The sequence below is a fragment of the Dermochelys coriacea genome, chromosome 6 (genome assembly GCF_009764565.3).
Source record: "Dermochelys coriacea isolate rDerCor1 chromosome 6, rDerCor1.pri.v4, whole genome shotgun sequence".
Lineage (NCBI taxonomy): Eukaryota > Metazoa > Chordata > Testudines > Dermochelyidae > Dermochelys > Dermochelys coriacea.
Window position 1 is genome coordinate 33,332,773 of NC_050073.1, and position 19,186 is coordinate 33,351,958.

The following is a 19,186-nucleotide window of genomic DNA, read 5'->3' on the forward strand; positions in this document are numbered from 1 at the left end:
ACCAAACTTGTTTTTCTGAGCGATTGGGTGTAGTAGGACTGAGTGGACTTGTAAGTTCTAAAGTTTTACATTGTTTTATTTTTGAATGAAGTTACTTTTTGTACATAATTCTACATTTGTAAGTTCAACTTTCTTGATAAAGAGATTGCACTACTATACTTGTATTAGGTGAATTGAAAATGCTTTTTTTTTTGTTTTTACAGTGCAAATATTTTAAATAAAAAATAAAGTGAGCACTCTACACTTTGTATTCTGTTGTAATTGAAATCAATATATTTGAAAATGTAGAAGACATCCAAAATTTTTAAATAAATGGTATTTTATTATTTACCAGTGCAATTAATCGCAAATCGTTTTTTAAAAATTGTTTGACAGCCCTAATTTTTTTGTGTTAATCACGTAAGTTAAATGTAGTTAATTGATAGCCCTAAATAATAGTACTAAGTTAGTCACCTACACAGGATGAATTTGACACACCCACATCCGTTACCCCTCCATGGGAAAATTCTTCCCAGGAAGCTAATGATAGGCATATGTGATAGGTGTATTACCCTGAAGCATAAGTGTATGGTTTTGTGTGTGGCTTTTTTAATCCTACTTGATTATTAATTAGCTTTTGGCCTCAGTGATATCTTTTGGCAATGAGTTGCATAAATTAATTGTGTTGTACTACAGAAATGAGTCCTATAAATCACTTTTAAAGTTTTTTGTTACCTTTCAATTTGATTAGATGTCGCTGTGTGTGTGTGAGAGAGAGAGATCTATATCTATATATATATGGGCACCTGATTTATCCTGGTCTATGCTGTTAATATTCTCCCGGATTGGCCAGGAGTCTCTAGGAAGCAGGCTCCATCTCCTGGAGGCTACTGAAGCCGATCGGGTAGATTTTTTTTTTTTTTAGGCCGCTAAAAGTCTGGCGGCGCAGTGGGGCGAATGGGAGCTGCAGGGACAGTGCCCGCAGGAAGTGCGTGAAGCTGCCTGGCCTCCCCTTAGCCTAGGAGCCGGATATACCAGGAGCTGCCCGAGGTAAGTGCCACCTGACTAGAGCCCACACCCCCCTCCTGCACATGCCCCCTCACGCCCAAACTACCAGACACTGCACCCCAACTCCCCTTCTGCATCCCAACCCCCTGCTCCAGGCTCAGCCCAGAGCCCCCTCCCACACTATGAACCCCACAGCCACCGCCCAGAGCCCACACCCCAACCCCTGCCCCAGCCTGGTGAAAGTGAGTGAAGGTGGGGGAGAGAAAGTGATAGAGGGAGGGGGGATGGAGTGAATTGGGGTGGGGCCTCAGAAGCGGTGGGGGTGGGGTCTCGGAAGGGGCGGGGCAAGAGTGTCTGGGTTTGTGATTAGACAGTTGACGGAATCAAGGGAATCTGCTGCTGCATCAGGCTTGAAATTGCTGTGGTTTCTCTCTTCCCTTTCCCCTTCCCAAGATAAAGAATCGTACAAGACATTCGATTGATTTACGTAGGAAATACTATCTGCCTGTCAACATCTGCTATGGGCACAACTGGTGAACTGTACTGATGTTGCCTGGTGCCCCCATTTTCTCCTTTTCCTCAAGTTTCCTCAGCAGCTGTCTGAGGGCTTTATCTCAGGGTTATTTATTTATTTTGTCTTTAAAACCAACTTCTCCATCTTTTTGCAGCTGGAAATGAATCTTGAGGGGAGAAAGATGGCTGGAAACTCCCCTTCCCTGGCAATAGAGCCTTAGCTATGTCAGTGGCTCAGTAGGTCCCAGCTGGCAATAAAGTCTCCCAATTCCAGTGTTTGGCTTCCTGCACTAGTAGGAACGACTTCACCAACGACTTCAAGTTTATTTTGAAGCTTTTCTTCAGCAGATGCCTGTCTCGCTTTCCTAGCCTGGAGCTTGCTTTCTCTATTCAACCTGCTCCAGCACTATAGCAGCTATCAAATCTCAGGTGATTTAGCAGGGGAAGAAATGTTGGACTACTCCTCCTGAATTGCACAGGAGGCTGGCTGTTAGTGTTCAAGGACAGTCCTGGTACAAGTTCTCTTCCTTACTTTGCTTCTCCCACTGTTGACTCTCTGATTCATCCAAGAGGCCTCTTCCTTGTCTCCCTTCTCAGTTTCCCCCCTCAAGCTGCAAGTGACCAATTACCTCAATAGCTTTAAATCTTATGCAGACCAGGCCAATCCCACTTAAGCATCTTAACATTCTGTCTTTACTCAGATTCCCTTGGCCTGTTTTGACTAATTTCTCACAAATCCAAGCCACATGGACTTCCCTGTTCACGAGTCCCTCGCAACTCAACAGGTAATCCCTCCCCTTCCCCTGCATTTCACTCAATGCTGAGGACTGAGTTCTCCTCTCTTTCAGGACTCTAAACAAGGGCCATAACTACCATACCTCAAAACATGGAAATGGACCTCTTCTTCTGAGAATTCCCATAGACATAAGTTTCTGCACCAGCCCTCTGCTCATGAAGGGTAACTTTGCTCCTGCTTTAAATCAGATGGTTTAAGATTGCCTCTTTCTTAATGAAGACAGACATGAAGGTCTTGGTTGAATTGATTCATTCCATTCATTTAAAATAGCTTAGCCAGTCAATCTCATCTTTCCCATCTTGAAGAAAATTTACTGCAGGTGGTCCATCCCTGACAAAAATTGGTTCATCAGTAAGAAGTCTTCTTAAATTTGATAAATTTCACTTGTTAAAGGCCACACTGCAGCTATCAAAATTATGATATGGACTGCCTATTGACAATCCCTCCATATGTCCAGTTGTTACTTTACTGGTGGCGATCACCATATTATCTCGTGGGAAAACCTTTGTCAGGTTTGCATGACTGATGGGATGGACACGTGGGCCTTACAGGGCTCAGGACAGGTGGTGTCTGGAATTCCAAATCAACATCTACCTCATGAGTTGTCAGCCTCCTTCCTAAGGTCCCTCTATGAACTGCAGTCATTCATATGGAGAGCTACAGCAGAACCATCATGGATTAGCTCAGCCACCAAGATGGACCAAAAAATGAAAGCCAGAGGACTGTGTTTCAAGGGCAGAAGATTCTAATGTTTGTCCTTGGCAAGACCATCAGGCAGCCCAACTGACCTAGCATTGAAGCCGGATGTGGGAGAAAGTAAGTAAAGACCTGCTGGTATAAATCAGATTGCATTTTTGATCCTTCCGTAAATCCACCAAAAAAATTACCAAGTCCTTCTCTTGGCATTGGTGCACACAGGCCTGAAGAATGGACACACTCTCTATCGTTTCTCTCTCTGAATCTATAGAGAGAGGCTTTTCCATTCTTTACCTCCTTATAGTTAGGGTTGTCAGCCAGGATTGAACTTAAGTAACTTTGAGTCTTGCTTCCTGGCCCCAGAGGCACATGTAAGTATGTCAGATGTGGATACTGCCAATTTCTCAGGACCTCATTCATCAGGGTCACTTGATAGTTCGGTTCTGAACAACCATATCTCTTAGATGGTTTATTGTCAGAATGACCACTTTTATAAAAGTGGACATTATCCAGAAAGAAAAGGAGTACTTGTGGCACCGTAGAGACTGACAAATTTATTTGAGCATAAGCTTTCGTGAGCTACAGCTCACTTCATCGGATGCATTTTGATGAATGCATCCGATGAAGTGAGCTGTAGCTCACGAAAGCTTATGCTCAAATAAATTTGTCAGTCTCTACGGTGCCACAAGTACTCCTTTTCTTTTTGCGAATACAGACTAACACGGCTGCTACTCTGAAACCTGTCATTATCCAGAAACACTTCCATCAACTGCTCTGACAGGGAATTTGGAGGACCTGGAATCTAGTATATAGAAAGAAGATTGTCCATGTTCTGAATTTTCCACTAGACTGTTTAATTTTTTTTCTTTCCCTGTAAGATTCTGAGCTCTAGTTTCTTCAGAGAATAATTCTTAGCCTTGAGCAAGATGTCTTATCCTTCCCAGTTCTAGTTTGTTGCTTCATCTATATGCCCCATTTTCTGAAAGCAACACTGGTATAAAGACTGCCCAACCTTCCACCCACTGGAACATTGGCATCTTTTACTAAACCCCTTTTTGAGCTATTGTGAGAAATGTCCTTGTATTTCCTGACCTGAAAGTTTGCTTTCCTTTCGTGGTGTCACGTAGACTTGAAGGTTTAGCAAACTTTGGAGCCTTATCTTCAATTTATTTTCCAAATAAGGTTAATTAAAGTCAGAGGATGGGGAAAAAAAATGGTGCCTTCCACTTAAACCAATCAACTATCTCTTGTTTCTTTCGAAGCCATGTTTATAATTTAGGACAAGCGCATTTAGTTGCACATTTCAGAGACAAGCAGGGCAATAAAGCTTTACTTACATAGAACTGAACAGTGAAGAAGCCAGATGTTCTAATGGTATTTTATTAGAGACTTAATAAGTGATGCAGAGTCATTTCTAAATGGGTTGTCTATTTTCCAAGCTTATAAGCATCTAAATGAGTCTCTTGAAGGTATAAACTCCAGCAGAGTTACCGCTACTTTGTGAGTGGTACGTCTCTTCAGATGAGATTTGCTGAGCAGCTACTGAGGCTTCCATACACTTGTTCATGAAGTCCTACAAAACTCATGTAATTTTCTTCATCTGATGTGGCTTTCAGATGTAAAATCCTTCATTTGTTCATTGGAGGGCATCTGTTGAGACCTTTTAAAAAAAAAATGTTATGTCATTTGACTTGATATGTTTCCACTTGAGGCATTTTCTCTTTTGTCTCCCAGTTGGATATTCCTTATGGCTTGCTAAGTCCCAGTAGTTCCAAGCATAATGGATCAGTGGATTCCCATGACAGACTAATATACTTTTTACTCATCTTTTTTTTTTTTTTTTTTTTTGTCTTCTCTAATGAGAATAATCCTGGGTCCTCACAGACCATTTATGTTCAGCAACTTCTGAACTTCTGGTAACTGAGATTTCTTGTCAGAGAGAGATAGCATATCTGCTTTATTTCATACTTTTCTTATCCTGAAGGAGGAAAGGGGGATGGAGGTTTTCAACTTGTTGTCTCAAGATTAATCTTTGTTTTTTTTCTTGTTTGGTTCTGGCAGCATGGCTTGAGAGTAATATCAGTGTAGTTCACTGGGCGTGCCTGCAAAGGGTACTGACAAGCAGACTGCAAGGAAGGATGGGGAGGGAAGAGAGGAACTTCTTGCTAGCCTCCAAGACTTTGGAAAAGGCAGGAATAAAACCAGTGGTTGATGGAGCAGTAGATTCCTATTTAGTGAAGAAAAATTTCATAATTTTCCCCCACCAGTAAAATGTAATGTTTGTGGTAGGATGTTGTAGCTCTCCACCTTTGAATGCAAATTAGTCTCCCCATGAGGTAAATTGGCTGGATCTGTTGTTTCATGGCAATAGTATGCTGCAAGCGTCTCATAAATGGTTAATTATTCTGTAGATTTTTTTTTTTTACACATTTTGCCAAAAGGTACTCATCAAAATCTTTTCTCTGGCTGATCTAATCCATCATCTTCCACTCTCTGTAGGTGCAGTCATTTACTATTTGTGGATCTCAGTTCTTGTTTCCATGTATAGTTTTCTCCACTGCTTTTTTTGCTTGCCTTTTTGTACTCTTCTAAATATATTGAAAAAGTGAAGAGAGCAGTCGCAAGGCGCACGCTCATTATTATTCTGACTATAGAATGGTGGATTCATCAAATCCAAATTTGTCTGGATATTAGGCAATGCTCATCTATTCATTTAAGCTTTTGTTTGCCTGAGGATTGTGTGCATTGGGGATTGATATAGTTAGCTGACTTTTTTTTTTGTTAAAGTGAAGCCTTAAAAGACTAGTAAGCATATTTTAAAGTAGCTGTTCACAAATTTTCATAGTATGTACTCCACCTTTAGAGAGTGCCATGAAACGCATCCCATTACATTAGTAATGTATGGCAAGATAAAAGCAGTAATAGGTATGCTGTATTGGCAACAGAAGGAGAGGAGCCACCTGCCTCCAAGGCCATGAGACTCTCGGCCACCACACACAAGGAGGAGACATAAAGTCAAGATGATCAGGGACTATCTTCTGAGCAGGACAGACGGAGAGCCCTGCAAATCTGCAGATATCCGTGGACCACTTTTGTGGATCGGATGCAGATACAAAATTTGTATCTGCGCAGGGCTCTAGACAGAGGCATCCATTTGCTGACCTTGACATGATATACTAGGAGCAGTGCTGTCTGCTTGGAGCCTGCATCCAAGACATTACAAGACGGTTGCCAAATCTCGTTTGTCCCTCTTGATTACTACCCCTGCTGCTCATCCTAGGTACAAATGATAGGTATGATCCTGATCAGATCAGTGGTGACAGGAGGGATTTGGGAGCAAGGGTGACGGTGGTGGTGTGTTCATCCTCCCAGTTTATGATAAGCACCCAGGTGGGGATCTATGCGTTCTGGAGATGAAAGTATGGCTGCATAGATGGTGTTGATGGTAGGACTTTGGCTTCGTCAGTCACAGGATGCTGCATTGGGAAGGAAGACTGCAGGGAAAAGATGGGATCCACCTGACAAAGAAGGGGGAGAATATCTTCACACACCAACTCACCAACCTTGGGAGGAGGGTTTTAAACTAGGTTCAAAGAGACAGGTGACAAAAGCCCCCAGGTAGATTTTTTTTTAATTTATTTAAACAAGGAACTTTAACAGAGCGCTAAAGGGGAGGGAAATGGAAAAATATCCTAGAATCATAGGAGCAGCAAGAGGGATAACAGTAGGGGAATCTGCTCAATATCTTGGGTGTCTATACCCAAATCCAAAGAGTATGGAGAATAAACAGGAAGAACTGGAAGTATTAATAAACATCAGGTCCTTAACCTGGAAGCCAGGCCTGCTGGGTGTTTGGGACGCAGCCTTGGCCATTGTGCTACATGGATATATTGGGTTACCAGGGAATACACAGGCTTGAGGGGGCCAGCTTCTAGGGGTCCGTGATCTGTTTCCTGAGGGGCCCTACACAGTGTTGATCCTGATTCGCTGGTGACTATGTATAAACTTATTTCTTCCCTTCGGGCCTTGTCTGAGCAGCAAACTGTTGCCCATTAATTGCTACACAGACCCACCCTACTTATATTGGTTCCTTGATCCTAACAGGGATAACTAAGACAAGTTGGATCATTCAAGGCAGAACTTTCTGTGGCATGCAGGCTCTACAGATTGAAGCTCACGGGGAGTGGCTAGGCTGAAGCTGCCAGTGGGTGGTAGTATGGGGATGGTGGTCCTGCAGGCCTAGGTTCAAGCCCTGCTGATCATTACAGCTGCGCACAGCTCCCCACCACTGAGGACACCAACTCTTTATCTCCCATGTTTTCCACCTCCATGGCCACCTAGATCACATTACTTTAGATTGGGGATCCTAGTTTATCTCATGGTTTTGGAGGGCAGTATTCAACTTACTAGGAGTGCATCTCTATACCTCAACTACCTATTATATGCAAACAGATGGCTAATCAGAAAGAGGGAATCAGATCCTGGAATCATGCCCACAGTGCTTCATATTTTTCCTCATTGATTCCATACACAGAATTCACATAATAATGCTGATCATGCCTTAAGTCAGGTGAGTCTGGTTCCCCCCCCCCACCACTATGCTTTTCAACATTGATTTCATTCTGCACTTCCTCCCCGCAGCCTCAGATCTGATACATGACATTCCACAAACTCAAGAGAAGCTGAAGTGACCCTTTGATGTGGCCAAGGTGGCGTACTAACATTATGCTTATCGCTACAGCCAGGAAGATCCCATTTACATAGTGTGGCAGAAGGTGTGGCCAAAAACCTCAAAACAGACCACCCTGTCCACAAGCTGGACCACCAATATGTAGGTCCTTACTAGATCTGCAGCCCAATCAACCTAGTAATCTTTGAGCTTCAGCTTTCCCTATCCCTAAAGCTGCATTATGTATTTCATGCTTCCTTCTCTCACAATCTCTCCCCCAACCAAAACCAACCTCCTTCCACACCAATTCAGATTCAGGGACAAGAGTAGCTAATGCATGAGATCTGGACTCCCAGATATGCAAAGAAAAGTTGTGGTATTTTATTGGTTCGCAAAGATATGTCCCTGAGGGGCAGGGCTGGAAACCAGCTCACCATGTACATACCCCTAAAAAAGGGCGGGGGGGACACCCACTGACCTCAGGTGTGAAATTGCACCAAATGGGAGGTTGTGATGTCAAGACCCTGGGTATTTAGGAAGTAGCCTTGGTTGTCATGCACACCAACACAGTGGGACGTTACCAGAGAATTCACAGATATGGGTGGGCCAGCTTCTAGGTTCTGTGACCTGCTTCCTGATTTGGCCACACAATCTTGACCCTGATTGGCAGGTGACAATAGATTGTAGCTGAGACCTGGCTTCACGTGAATAATTATCATCACAAAACATGCTGTAAAAAAAATGAGGAAGTGAACAAGTAATTAACACGGGGAGGAGGCCTCATTCTTTGAAAGCTAGGATGAGGGACATAAATGAATCATTAGGCAGAAAACAAGATGTTTGTGCTATATAAGATAAGTAAATAGGTCAGTAGGCTAAAAGGCCAGAATGTCAGAGCCAACTAAGAAAAGAGGGAGAATACCCAGGGCCTTATTTACTGTGAACTAGATAACAAGGAACAAAATATGTTAGGAATGTAAAGAGGAAGTTTAACCATAGACAGTGCATGTTGCAGAGGGATTAATTACTGCAAAGTAACCAAGCCAAGCAAATGCAATGGAATGTGTATATAAACGGAGAGGGTTTCTGAGTAACTTTGGAACTGTGATGTATTCTGCATCCATTGCCACTCCGGTTGAGTCTAACTGAGTGTAGGACTCCTGTATGCCAAATAAAGTTACCTGAGTGACGGAGGCTGGAGTCAAAATGAGTTCTGGGGAAGCTGAGTGAAAAAAGGTCTCTGAGAAAATCCAAACGTAAATAAACTGTTTCTCTTCTGGCCTTGCCTGAGCAACAAACCATTGCCTACTGGTTGCTGTTCAGACCCACCCAACCTTGCCTTGCTGCTTCACCTGACCCTGCCTGGCTGCCGTGTTTGACCTGGCCATGCCACTGCATCTGAGCCTGCCCTGCTGCCCCACCTATCCTGCCTTGCTGCCCCACACTGACCCCACCAGCTGCCTTGCTGTACCATCCCCTTGCATTAGGTCTCATGATGATTGGACCCCTTGCATGAATGCTGATCACTGATCGGGACTGCCCTTTGATCTGCATAACTCTCAGTCATTATAATATGTAAGACTTAAGATTTATCCCACCAAGTCTCTGTGATACCAATTATCAGTGGAATATTGATAGAGAAAGGAAGAACAGACCAGAAAAAAAGGGAGGAGGTGCTGAATTATACATCAAGAATATATACACTTGTTATGAGTAAGGCTCCGTGTTTGTCATGGAAGTCACAGATTCTGTGACTTCTGGAGCCGCCTGAGCAGCTCTAGCAGCCCCTGAGCCATTTGCACTGGCTGCTGCTGGGGCAGACTTGGGGGCCCACCCACCCACTAGCATCGGGAGTTTGGGTGTGGGGGGGCTCAGGGCTGGGGATTGAGATGCAGGACAGTACTTATCTGGGGGGGAGGGCTCCCCGGAAGGGTGACAGCAACTCTCCTTCCTCAGCTTCTAGCTCCACATGCTGCCTCTGCCCTCAGGCATTGCCCCCGCAGCTCCCATTGGCCACAGTTCCCAGCCAATAGGAGCTGCAGAACTGGGGCTTGGGGCGAAGCATAGGCAGCACTTGGAGCTAGGAACTGGGTTCGCTACTTCCTAGGAGCTGGGTAGGGAGCCTGCCCCAGCCCCACCAACCCCCAGCACCTGTGGTGCCCCCCCAGGCCCTGACTCCCCCATGCGAGCACTTGTAGTACGTCCGTAGCCCCCTCCCCAGCACCTAGGGTGACCCCCCCAGGCTACGCCCCTCTGGCCAACACCCAGGCTATGCCCCTTGCTCCAGCACCTTCAGAGCTTCCCCAGGCCGCGCTATCCCTAGCTCCCACGGTGCCCCCTCAGTACCACAGTGCCCCCTGGACTGCCTCCCCCAGCATCTGTGGTGCCCCCAGGGCTTCCCCCACCAAGCCATCCCCCCAAGTTTTAGTCTGGGGTATATAGTAAAAGTCATGGACAGGTCACAGGCCATGAATTTTCTTTACTGACCGTGACCTGTCCATGACTTTTACTAAAAATACCCATGACTAAAATGTAGCCTTAGATATGAGGTCCAGAAGGAGGTGAGAGGCACGCTAATTGAAAGTCTCTGGGTAAAGATATTAAAAGGGGTAAAAAATAGTGGTGGCATCACTGCAGGGGTCTATTATAGATCGCCAAATAAAGAAAAAGGAGGTGGGTGAGTCATTTCTAGAACAAACAGAAACATATGACCTGGTAATGGAGGACTTTTACTTTTCCAGCAGATGTCTGGGAAGATATAAGACAAAACACAAAATTTCCAATAAATTTTAGAATTGATTCTGATCAACTGGGAGAACTTGGTTCTGAAAGTGGAAGGCAATTTGGGTGAAAGACAGAATGAAATGATAGATTTCATGATTCTAAGGAAAGAAAGGAGTGAGCAGCAGAATAAGACCAATAGACTTCCAAAAAATGGACTTTAGCAAACCCAGAGAACTGGTGGGTCCTGTGGGAAGAAAACATAAGGGAAAAAAGAGCTCAGGAGAGCTGGCAGTTTCTCAAAGAGACAATATTAAAGGCGCAACAGTTAACTATGTTAAAGTGAAGAAAATATAAGAACGCTGTAAGAGGCCAGTGTGGCTCCATCAAGATTTCTTTCATGACCTAAAAGTCAAAAACAAATCCTACAAAAATTGGAAACATGGACAGATCACTAAGGATGAGTACAAAAGAACAGCACAAGCATGTAGGAACAAAATCAGAAAGGGTAAGACAAAATGAGTTACATCTAGCAAGGGACATAAAAGGTCATAAGAAGAGGTTCTTTAAATACATTCAGAGCAAGAGAAAGATGAAGGAAGGTATTTGCCTTTTAGGGGAAGGAGAGCTAATAATGAATGACCTGAAGAAGGCTGCAGTATTGAATGCTTATTTTACTTCATGCTTCACTAAAAAAGGAAATTGTGATGACATACTCAACACAATTAATATTAACAATAAGAGATAAAGAATGCAAACCAAAATGGGGAAAACAGGTTAAAGAATATTTAAATAAGTTAGATGTATTCAAGTCAGCAGCACCTAATGTACTTCAGGAGCTAGTTGAAGCAATCTCTGAACTGTTAGCAATTATCTTTTAGAACTCATGGTGGATGGGTGATGTCCCAGAGGAATAGAAAAGGGCAAGCATATTACTCATCTTTAAAAAGAGGAACAAAGAGGATCCAGGGATTTATAAACTAGTCAGCCTAACTTTGATACCTGGGAAGATACTGGAACATATAATTAAACAATAGTTTGTAAGCACATAGAGGATAATAGAGTTCTAAGTAATAGCCAGCATGGATTTGTCAAGAACAAATCATGTCAAACCACCCTAATTTCCTTCTTTGATTTGTAGAAAGAAGTGGCTAGACAGTAAGTTGTAGACATGCTATATCTTGATTTTAGAAAGGCTTTTGACATGATCCCATCTGACATTCTCATAAGCACCGTAGGGAAATGTATTTGAGATGAAATTGCTAAATATGGGTGCAAAACTGGTTGAAAGATTATACTCAAAGAGTAGTTATCAACAGTTTGTTGTGAAACTGGGAGGACATATCTAGTGCGGTCCTGCGGGGTCTGTCCTGGGTCCCGTAATAGTCAATATTTTCATTAATGACTTGGATCATGGAGTGGAGAGTATGCTTATAACATTTGTAATGACACCAAGCTGGGGGGGGTTGCAAGCCCTTTGGAGACAGGATTAGAATTCAAAATGATCTTGACAAATTGGAGAATTTGTCTGAAATCAAGAAGATAAATTTCAGTAAAGACAACTGCCAAGTACTATACTTAGGAGGAAAAATCAAATATACAACTACAAAACGAATAACTGGCTAGACAGAACTGCTGCTAAAAACGACCTGGGGGGTTACCGGGGATCATAAATGTAATATCAGTCAACAGTGCGATGCAGTCATGAAAAGGTTAAAATTATTCAGGAGTATATTACACGATAGTTGTCCCACTCTACTCGAAACTGGTCAGGCTTCAGCTGGAGTACTGTGTCCAGTTCTGGAAAGCACATTTTGAGAAAGATATGGATAAATGGGAGAGAAGCCAGAGGAGAGCAACAAAAATAATACAAGATTTAGAAAAAGTGACCTCTGAGAAAAGTTTTTTAAAAAACTGGGCTTGTGGAGAAAAGAAGAGTGAGTGGGGACACAATATGTCTTCACATTTGTCAAGGGCTATTATGAAAGAGGACTGAGATCAGTTGTTCCCCATGTCTAGTGAAGGTAAGGGCAAGAAGTAATGGGCTTAATCTGCAGTAAGGAAGATTTGTAGGTTAAATAGTAGGAAAAGCGTGCAGGAAGCGGGGACTCGGTCGCCCAAGATCCCTTCCAGTCCTACATTTCTATGATTCTGTGATTAGTGATTGGGTAAGTTTACTCCTTTCCCATTTGTGCTTGCATAAATATCCCTGTGTAAATTACTCCCCTGTTAGCTGCTCCTGTTTGCCTGCTGAGGTGTTTGCTGGGCAACTACTTGCTGGTCAGGGAGTCAGGAACTATGCATTTACTGTGTGATTCTGAGCAAGTCACTTCACCTCTTCCTCAGTTTCTCTATTTGTAAAATGGGGATAATTCCTTCCATACAGAATGTTTAAAATTTACTCACTAGTGTTTAAGTTGCTTTTGCGATTCTTGAATACATGGCGCTGTGTAAGTGTAAAAGTAGTAATATTACTACATTCCTCAAACTTGTCTTGTATTTGTCTAATCCAGCCTCTAATGCAATCCATATCATCATTATCATGGCAGATTCCAAAGAGAGGTTGCCTCATTGCAAATTGAGCACCACCCGGATCTATCTCTGGCAAGATGCTTAAGGTGGTCAGATATATATTCAGTTTTCAGAGTAGCAGCCGTGTTAGTCTGTATTCACAAAAAGAAAAGGAGTACTTGTGGCACCTTAGAGACTAACAAATTTATTTGAGCATAAGCTTTCGTGAGCTACAGCTCACTTCATCGGATGCATTTGGTGGAAAATACAGAGGGGAGATTGATATACACACACAGAGTACATGAAACAATGGGTTTTATCATTCACACTGTAAGGAGAGTGATCACTTAAAATGAGCTATCACCAGCGGCAGGGGGGGAGGGAGGAAAACCTTTCATGGTGACAAGCAAGGTAGGCTATTTCCAGCAGTTAACAAGAACATCTGAGGAACAGTGGGGGGTGGGGTGGGGTGGGGTGGGGTGGGGGGGAGAAATAACATGGGGAAATAGTTTTACTTTGTGTAATGACTCATCCATTCCCAGTCTCTATTCAAGCCTAAGTTAAATGTATCCAGTTTGCAAATTAATTCCAATAACCATTGCTTATTAGCAACGTAGTGTCCAGGAAGTGGATCTCTTGTGTGGACTGGTCCAGGCTGAGGTTGATGGTGGGATGGAAATTGTTGAAAACATGGTGGAATTCCTCAAGGGCTTCTTTTCCATGGGTCCAGATGATGAAGATGTCATCAATGTAGCGCAAATAGAGTAGGGGTATGAGGGGACAAGAGCTAAGGAAGCGTTGTTCTAAGTCAGCCATAAAAATGTTGGCATACTGTGGGGCCATGCGGGTACCCATCGCAGTGCCACTGATTTGAAGGTATACATTGTCCCCAAATGTGAAATAGTTATGGGTGAGGACAAAGTCACAAAGTTCAGCCACCAGGTTAGCCGTGACATTATCGGGGATACTGTTCCTGATGGCTTGTAGTCCATCTTTGTGTGGAGTGTTGGTGTAGAGGGCTTCTACATCCATAGTGGCTAGGATGGTGTTTTTAGGAAGATCACCAATGGATTGTAGTTTCCTCAGGAAGTCAGTGGTGTCTCGAAGATAGTTGGGAGTGCTGGTAACGTAGGACCTGAGGAGGGAGTCTACATAGCCAGACAATCCTACTGTCAGGGTGCCAATGACTGAGATGTTGGGGCGTCCAGGATTTCCAGGTTTCTGGATCTTGGGTAGCAGATAGAATACCCCAGATCGGGGTTCTAGGGGTGTGTCTGTGCGGATTTGTTCTTGTGCTTTTTCAGGGAGTTTCTTGAGCAAATGCTGTAGTTTCTTTTGGTAACTCTCAATGGGATCAGAGGGTAATGGCTTGTAGAAAGTGGTGTTGGAGAGCTGCCTAGTAGCCTCTTGTTCATACTCCGACCTATTCATGATGACTACAGCACCTCAGCGATGGTCGCATAAACACCACCCTATATCGGAAACCTACTGACCGCTATTTCTACCTACATGCCTCTAGCTTTCATCCAGATCATACCACATGATCCATTGTCTACAGCCAAGCTCTACGATATAACCGCATTTGCTCCAACCCCTCAGACAGAGACAAACACCTACAAGATCTCTATCATGCATTCCTACAACTACAATACCCACCTGCTGAAGTGAAGAAACAGATTGACAGAGCCAGAAGAATACCCAGAAGTCACCTACTCCAGGACAGGCCCAACAAAGAAAATAACAGAAGGCCACTAGCCATCACCTTCAGCCCCCAACTAAAACCTCTCCAACGCATCATCAAGGATCTACAACCCATCCTAAAGGACGACCCATCACTCTCACAGATCTTGGGAGACAGGCCAGTCCTTGCTTACAGACAGCCCCCCAATCTGAAGCAAATACCCACCAGCAACCACACACCACACAACAGAACCACTAACCCAGGAACCTATCCTTGCAACAAAGCCCGTTGCCAACTCTGCCCACATATCTATTCAGGGGACACCATCATAGGGCCTAATCACATCAGCCACACTATCAGAGGCTCATTCACCTGCGCATCTACCAATGTGATATATGCCATCATGTGCCAGCAATGCCCCTCTGCCATGTACATTGGTCAAACTGGACAGTCTCTACGTAAAAGAATGAATGGACACAAATCAGACGTCAAGAATTATAACATTCAGAAACCAGTTGGAGAACACTTCAATCTCTCTGGTCACTCAATTACAGACCTGAGGGTGGCTATTCTTCAACAAAAAAATTTCAAAAACAGACTCCAACGAGAGACTGCGGAATTGGAATTAATTTGCAAACTGGTTACAATTAACTTAGGCTTGAATAGAGACTGGGAATGGATGAGTCATTACACAAAGTAAAACTATTTCCCCATGGTATTTCTCTCCCCAGCCCACCTCACCCCACCCCTCACTGTTCCTCAGATGTTCTTGTTAACTGCTGGAAATAGCCTACCTTGCTTGTCACCATGAAAGGTTTTCCTCCCTCTCCCCCTACTGCTGGTGATGGCTCATCTTAAGTGATCACTCTCCTTACAGTGTGTATGATAAAACCCATTGTTTCATGTTCTCTGTGTGTGTATATCAATCTCCCCTCTGTATTTTCCACCAAATGCATCCGATGAAGTGAGCTGTAGCTCACGAAAGCTTATGCTCTAATAAATTTGTTAGTTTCTAAGGTGCCACAAGTACTCCTTTTCTATATTCAGTTTATGTCTATCACTGGCACTCATATTGTGCCATCAAAGCTTTTGGCACCCATGTGAGCACCGGCCAGTTAATAGCATTCGTTAGTACACATGCTTTGGAATTTATTGGTGTTCCATTCTTATTTATTATATGTCCATACCAAGAAAGCCAGTGAAACTAAACCATGCTGATGGAGGTGGTTGCTGGTTTCAGCTTTGAATATCCTCGTGTCTGGTCTTGTTCTGCCACTTTATATGGAGCAGCTGATGGAGACAACAAGAATCGCAAATGTCAATATGGTTTTCTTCAGCCTTCCTCAGTACCTGCCTTTCACTTCCATGCAACAGAGTTGTAATCGCACTTTAGTGAGCTAAATGCAGTCCATATCTAGTGATTCTTATATTTTATTCAAAGAGAATTTCCCTTACAGGGAATAAATATAAAATAGCAGGTTGTTTAGAGATAGAAAACATAAAGCTTCAGGAAAGTAAAAAGTTGTATGCGGTCAAACCTGACAGTTCTGACAATTGTCTTGTGCTGAGTACAAATTATCTGACTTAACTTAAATCCTTAGGATATCTGAGTTTTTCTGAGGGCTTGGTACTTATCAATAATACCCATGATGAAAATGTGAAAAATATATTTTATGTATATGTTGTATTGTTCCTTGTTATAAATTTTGTTTAAGAGCTTGAGTACTAAAATTTAGTGGTTCACTAATCTCAGGTAACCCATTAAGGATACTAGAAGTGTTTTTCCATTTGTTAATGAGTGTACTGCACTCTGAAGACATCAGGTGGTATGTAAGTACTAAACATTTGGTTAAAGACTTGAAATTACTAATGACTATCATCATTCATAACTGAGTGAGACTCTGTCAATGTGATATCTATATTCGTTAAGAAAATATGCAACTTGCAGAAATAAGGCACTTCAAACTCTTGTGCTACTTTTATGTAGGAGCATTAACTGCTTCCTGGTACTCCCCAGCTCCACTAGGAGCAGACTTCACAGGTCATGGAACATTTTATTTTGGAACAGAACAATGGGTTTGACAATTTGTCTGCCCTACTCATTTAATCAAATATAGATTTTTCTCTGTATTGCTCTCCACTGCTTTTATTTTTTCTCAAAATGTAAAACCACCTATGCAGTAGTAGCACATGATGAGTGCTAATCCCCTCGTGGAGGTGGATTACCAGGAGCGCTGGGAGACCTCTCTCCCAGCACTCACACACGACCACACTCACACTTCAAAGCACTGCCACGGGAGCACTCCCGCAATAGCACTTTGAAGTTTCCAGTTAGCCATGCCCTTATTGTCAGACACAACAGAGTCAGTGGGAGAAAGTGCATATGACATTCAGAACAGTGCATGTCAAAGTGCTGGTGCATATGAATAGAAAGATTTTGTTGATACACCTTGATTCTTTTCAGTGTTGTTGTTTACCTCACCTATCTTGTCTCTAACATCTTGGTTTTCTCAGTCTGCATCAAAATTAGCATTTAAAAACAAGTTGTAAATATGGAGAATTACAAATTGAATTTGAAAACAAGCTTCACTTTGAGGCTTCAATGGTGATATTAGTAGCATAGACAAGATTAAAAAAAAAGAAAAATACAGTTTTCAAAGTTGATAACTTCCTTTAAAGGGCCCACTTTTGTGAGGTGCAGAGCACCCTCATAGAATATCAGGGCTGGAAGGGACCTCAGGAAGTCATCTAGTCCAACCCCCTGCTCAAAGCAGGACCAATCCCCAATTTTTGCCCCAGATCTCTAAATGGCCCCCTCCAGGATTGAACTCTCAACCCTGCGTTTAGCAGGCCAATGCTCAAACCACTGAGCTATCCCTTCCCCCTTATCAAGCTTTAACTTCATAGTCATTAAGCAGCTCGCAGGATTGAGCCCTAACTGATCACCTGACCTGCTTCATTGTTTTTTGAAGATTTACATCCTGTAGCAATCTTAAGAACTGAAGCATAAATATTAGTTTATAAAAGCAGTATCTAGATAAAACACATGATGGGGAGTCTGTAGAAGTTGCATGGATGTGTTGTGATTCTGAATTTCTAGTTTACCCAGTGTAGGAAGAAAAACTTTATAGCTCTGTGCACACATAGTACAAGCTAGAACTGTCATGAGCAGCTTAAACATTCAGTACATTTTGTGTCTTGATTAAAGACTTCTCTCTGTTCAAGCATGCTGATAAAGAAGAACAGTAGTGGCAGAAGGCTAGCATAACATAAATATCCATAATTTGAACAAATCCAACACCTTGAATACTAATAGTGGGTCATCTCTCTTAGGGCTGGTCTCCACTATAGGGAGATTGACGCTTCTGCAGTCAACTGCAGCAGGGATTGATTTAGCGGGTCCAGTGAAGACCCGCTAAATCGATAGCAGAGTGCTTTCTGGTTGACCCTGGTACTCCAGCTGTCTGAGAAGAGTAAGAGAAGTCGACCGGAGAGCGTCTCCCAGCGACTCAGCACCATGAAGACACTGGGGTAAGTTGACCTAAGCTAAGTCAACTCCAGCTATGTGAATAATGTAGCTGGAGTAGAGTAACTTAGGTTGATTTACCCCCCGAAGTGAAGACAAGCCCTTAGAAACTAGGATTTCAAGACTTACTTGCACCCTTAGAGGCAGGGCCGCTCCAGGCACCAGCGTTCCAAGTAGGTGCTTGGGGCGGCAATCTGCAAGGGGTGGCAGTCCATGTGCTGTTAGGGCGTTTCTGGGGCGGCGGCGGCAATTCAGTGGCAGCTTCTATCTGTTCAGCCGCTTGCGGTGGTGGCAATTTGGCACGCTGCTTGGGGCAGCAAAACCGGTAAAGCCGGCCCTGCCTAGAGGGGTGCAACTCTGATAGTCAGTATACTTTCCAGACAAAAGTTAGGTCTGGATTCAATGAGGTGCTTGGACACATACCTAACTTTAAGCATGTGAGTAGTCCCATTAGCTTCAATAGGACTACTCTTGTTTAAGTTTATGCATGTGCTTAACGCCCCAGATCAGTAAGCTATTTAAGTAAAAAGTGATCCTTTTACCTTTACATCCTCCAACTCTGAAAAACTAGATGACTCCCTTCCTCCTCTGTTCATCACCACCAAGGGTGTCCCCATACATAATTAATCTCACAAATGTTTCTTCTCTCTTAGCCTTTCTCTGAGTCAGAATTGTTCAGATATCATTGTCCGAGAGCTCTCGTTCGGCCCCTTAGAACCAAATGTCTGCCCTTATCTCTACCTCAGAATCCCAGCTCCTCTTCCTCATTCTCTGAAGAACAAACTACTAAACATAAAAATAAGTTAACAAAACGTAAGTTGGATTCAGTCCTCCAAGGAGATAATTTCACATTGTGCAAAGCTTGTGGTTCCACAAAAAATATCCCCATCAGAGGATCGGAAGAGCTCATACTTATCCAAATGTTCCATCTTGGGATGGGTGCATCCATAGCAGCTACCTCAGTGGTATGACTTACACCACTTTGGACATGGAGGAACCCTTGACTCAATTGCCCCAATTAAACATGATCATTTTAAAATATTGGAAAGAAGGCAGCCAACCCAGAATCACTAAATAAAGTAGTAC

General features: G+C 43.1%; 1 protein-coding gene across 8 annotated transcripts in view; it reads left to right on the forward strand.

Annotated features, from left to right (window-relative positions):
• Nucleotides 1–19,186, forward strand: part of ARNTL (aryl hydrocarbon receptor nuclear translocator like) — a 91,328-nt gene that overhangs the window by 15,179 nt on the left and 56,963 nt on the right. For 2 of the 8 annotated variants that reach the window (XM_043515725.1, XM_043515721.1), the window contains exon 2: nucleotides 2,202–2,285. The exons of 5 other annotated variants lie outside the window; for them this stretch is intronic. The gene's annotated coding sequence lies outside the window, so the exon portion shown is untranslated. Of the gene's footprint in view, nucleotides 1–931; nucleotides 1,030–2,201; nucleotides 2,286–19,186 lie in introns of those variants that run through there. One more of the 8 variants, XM_038404619.2, reaches the window with a different exon arrangement.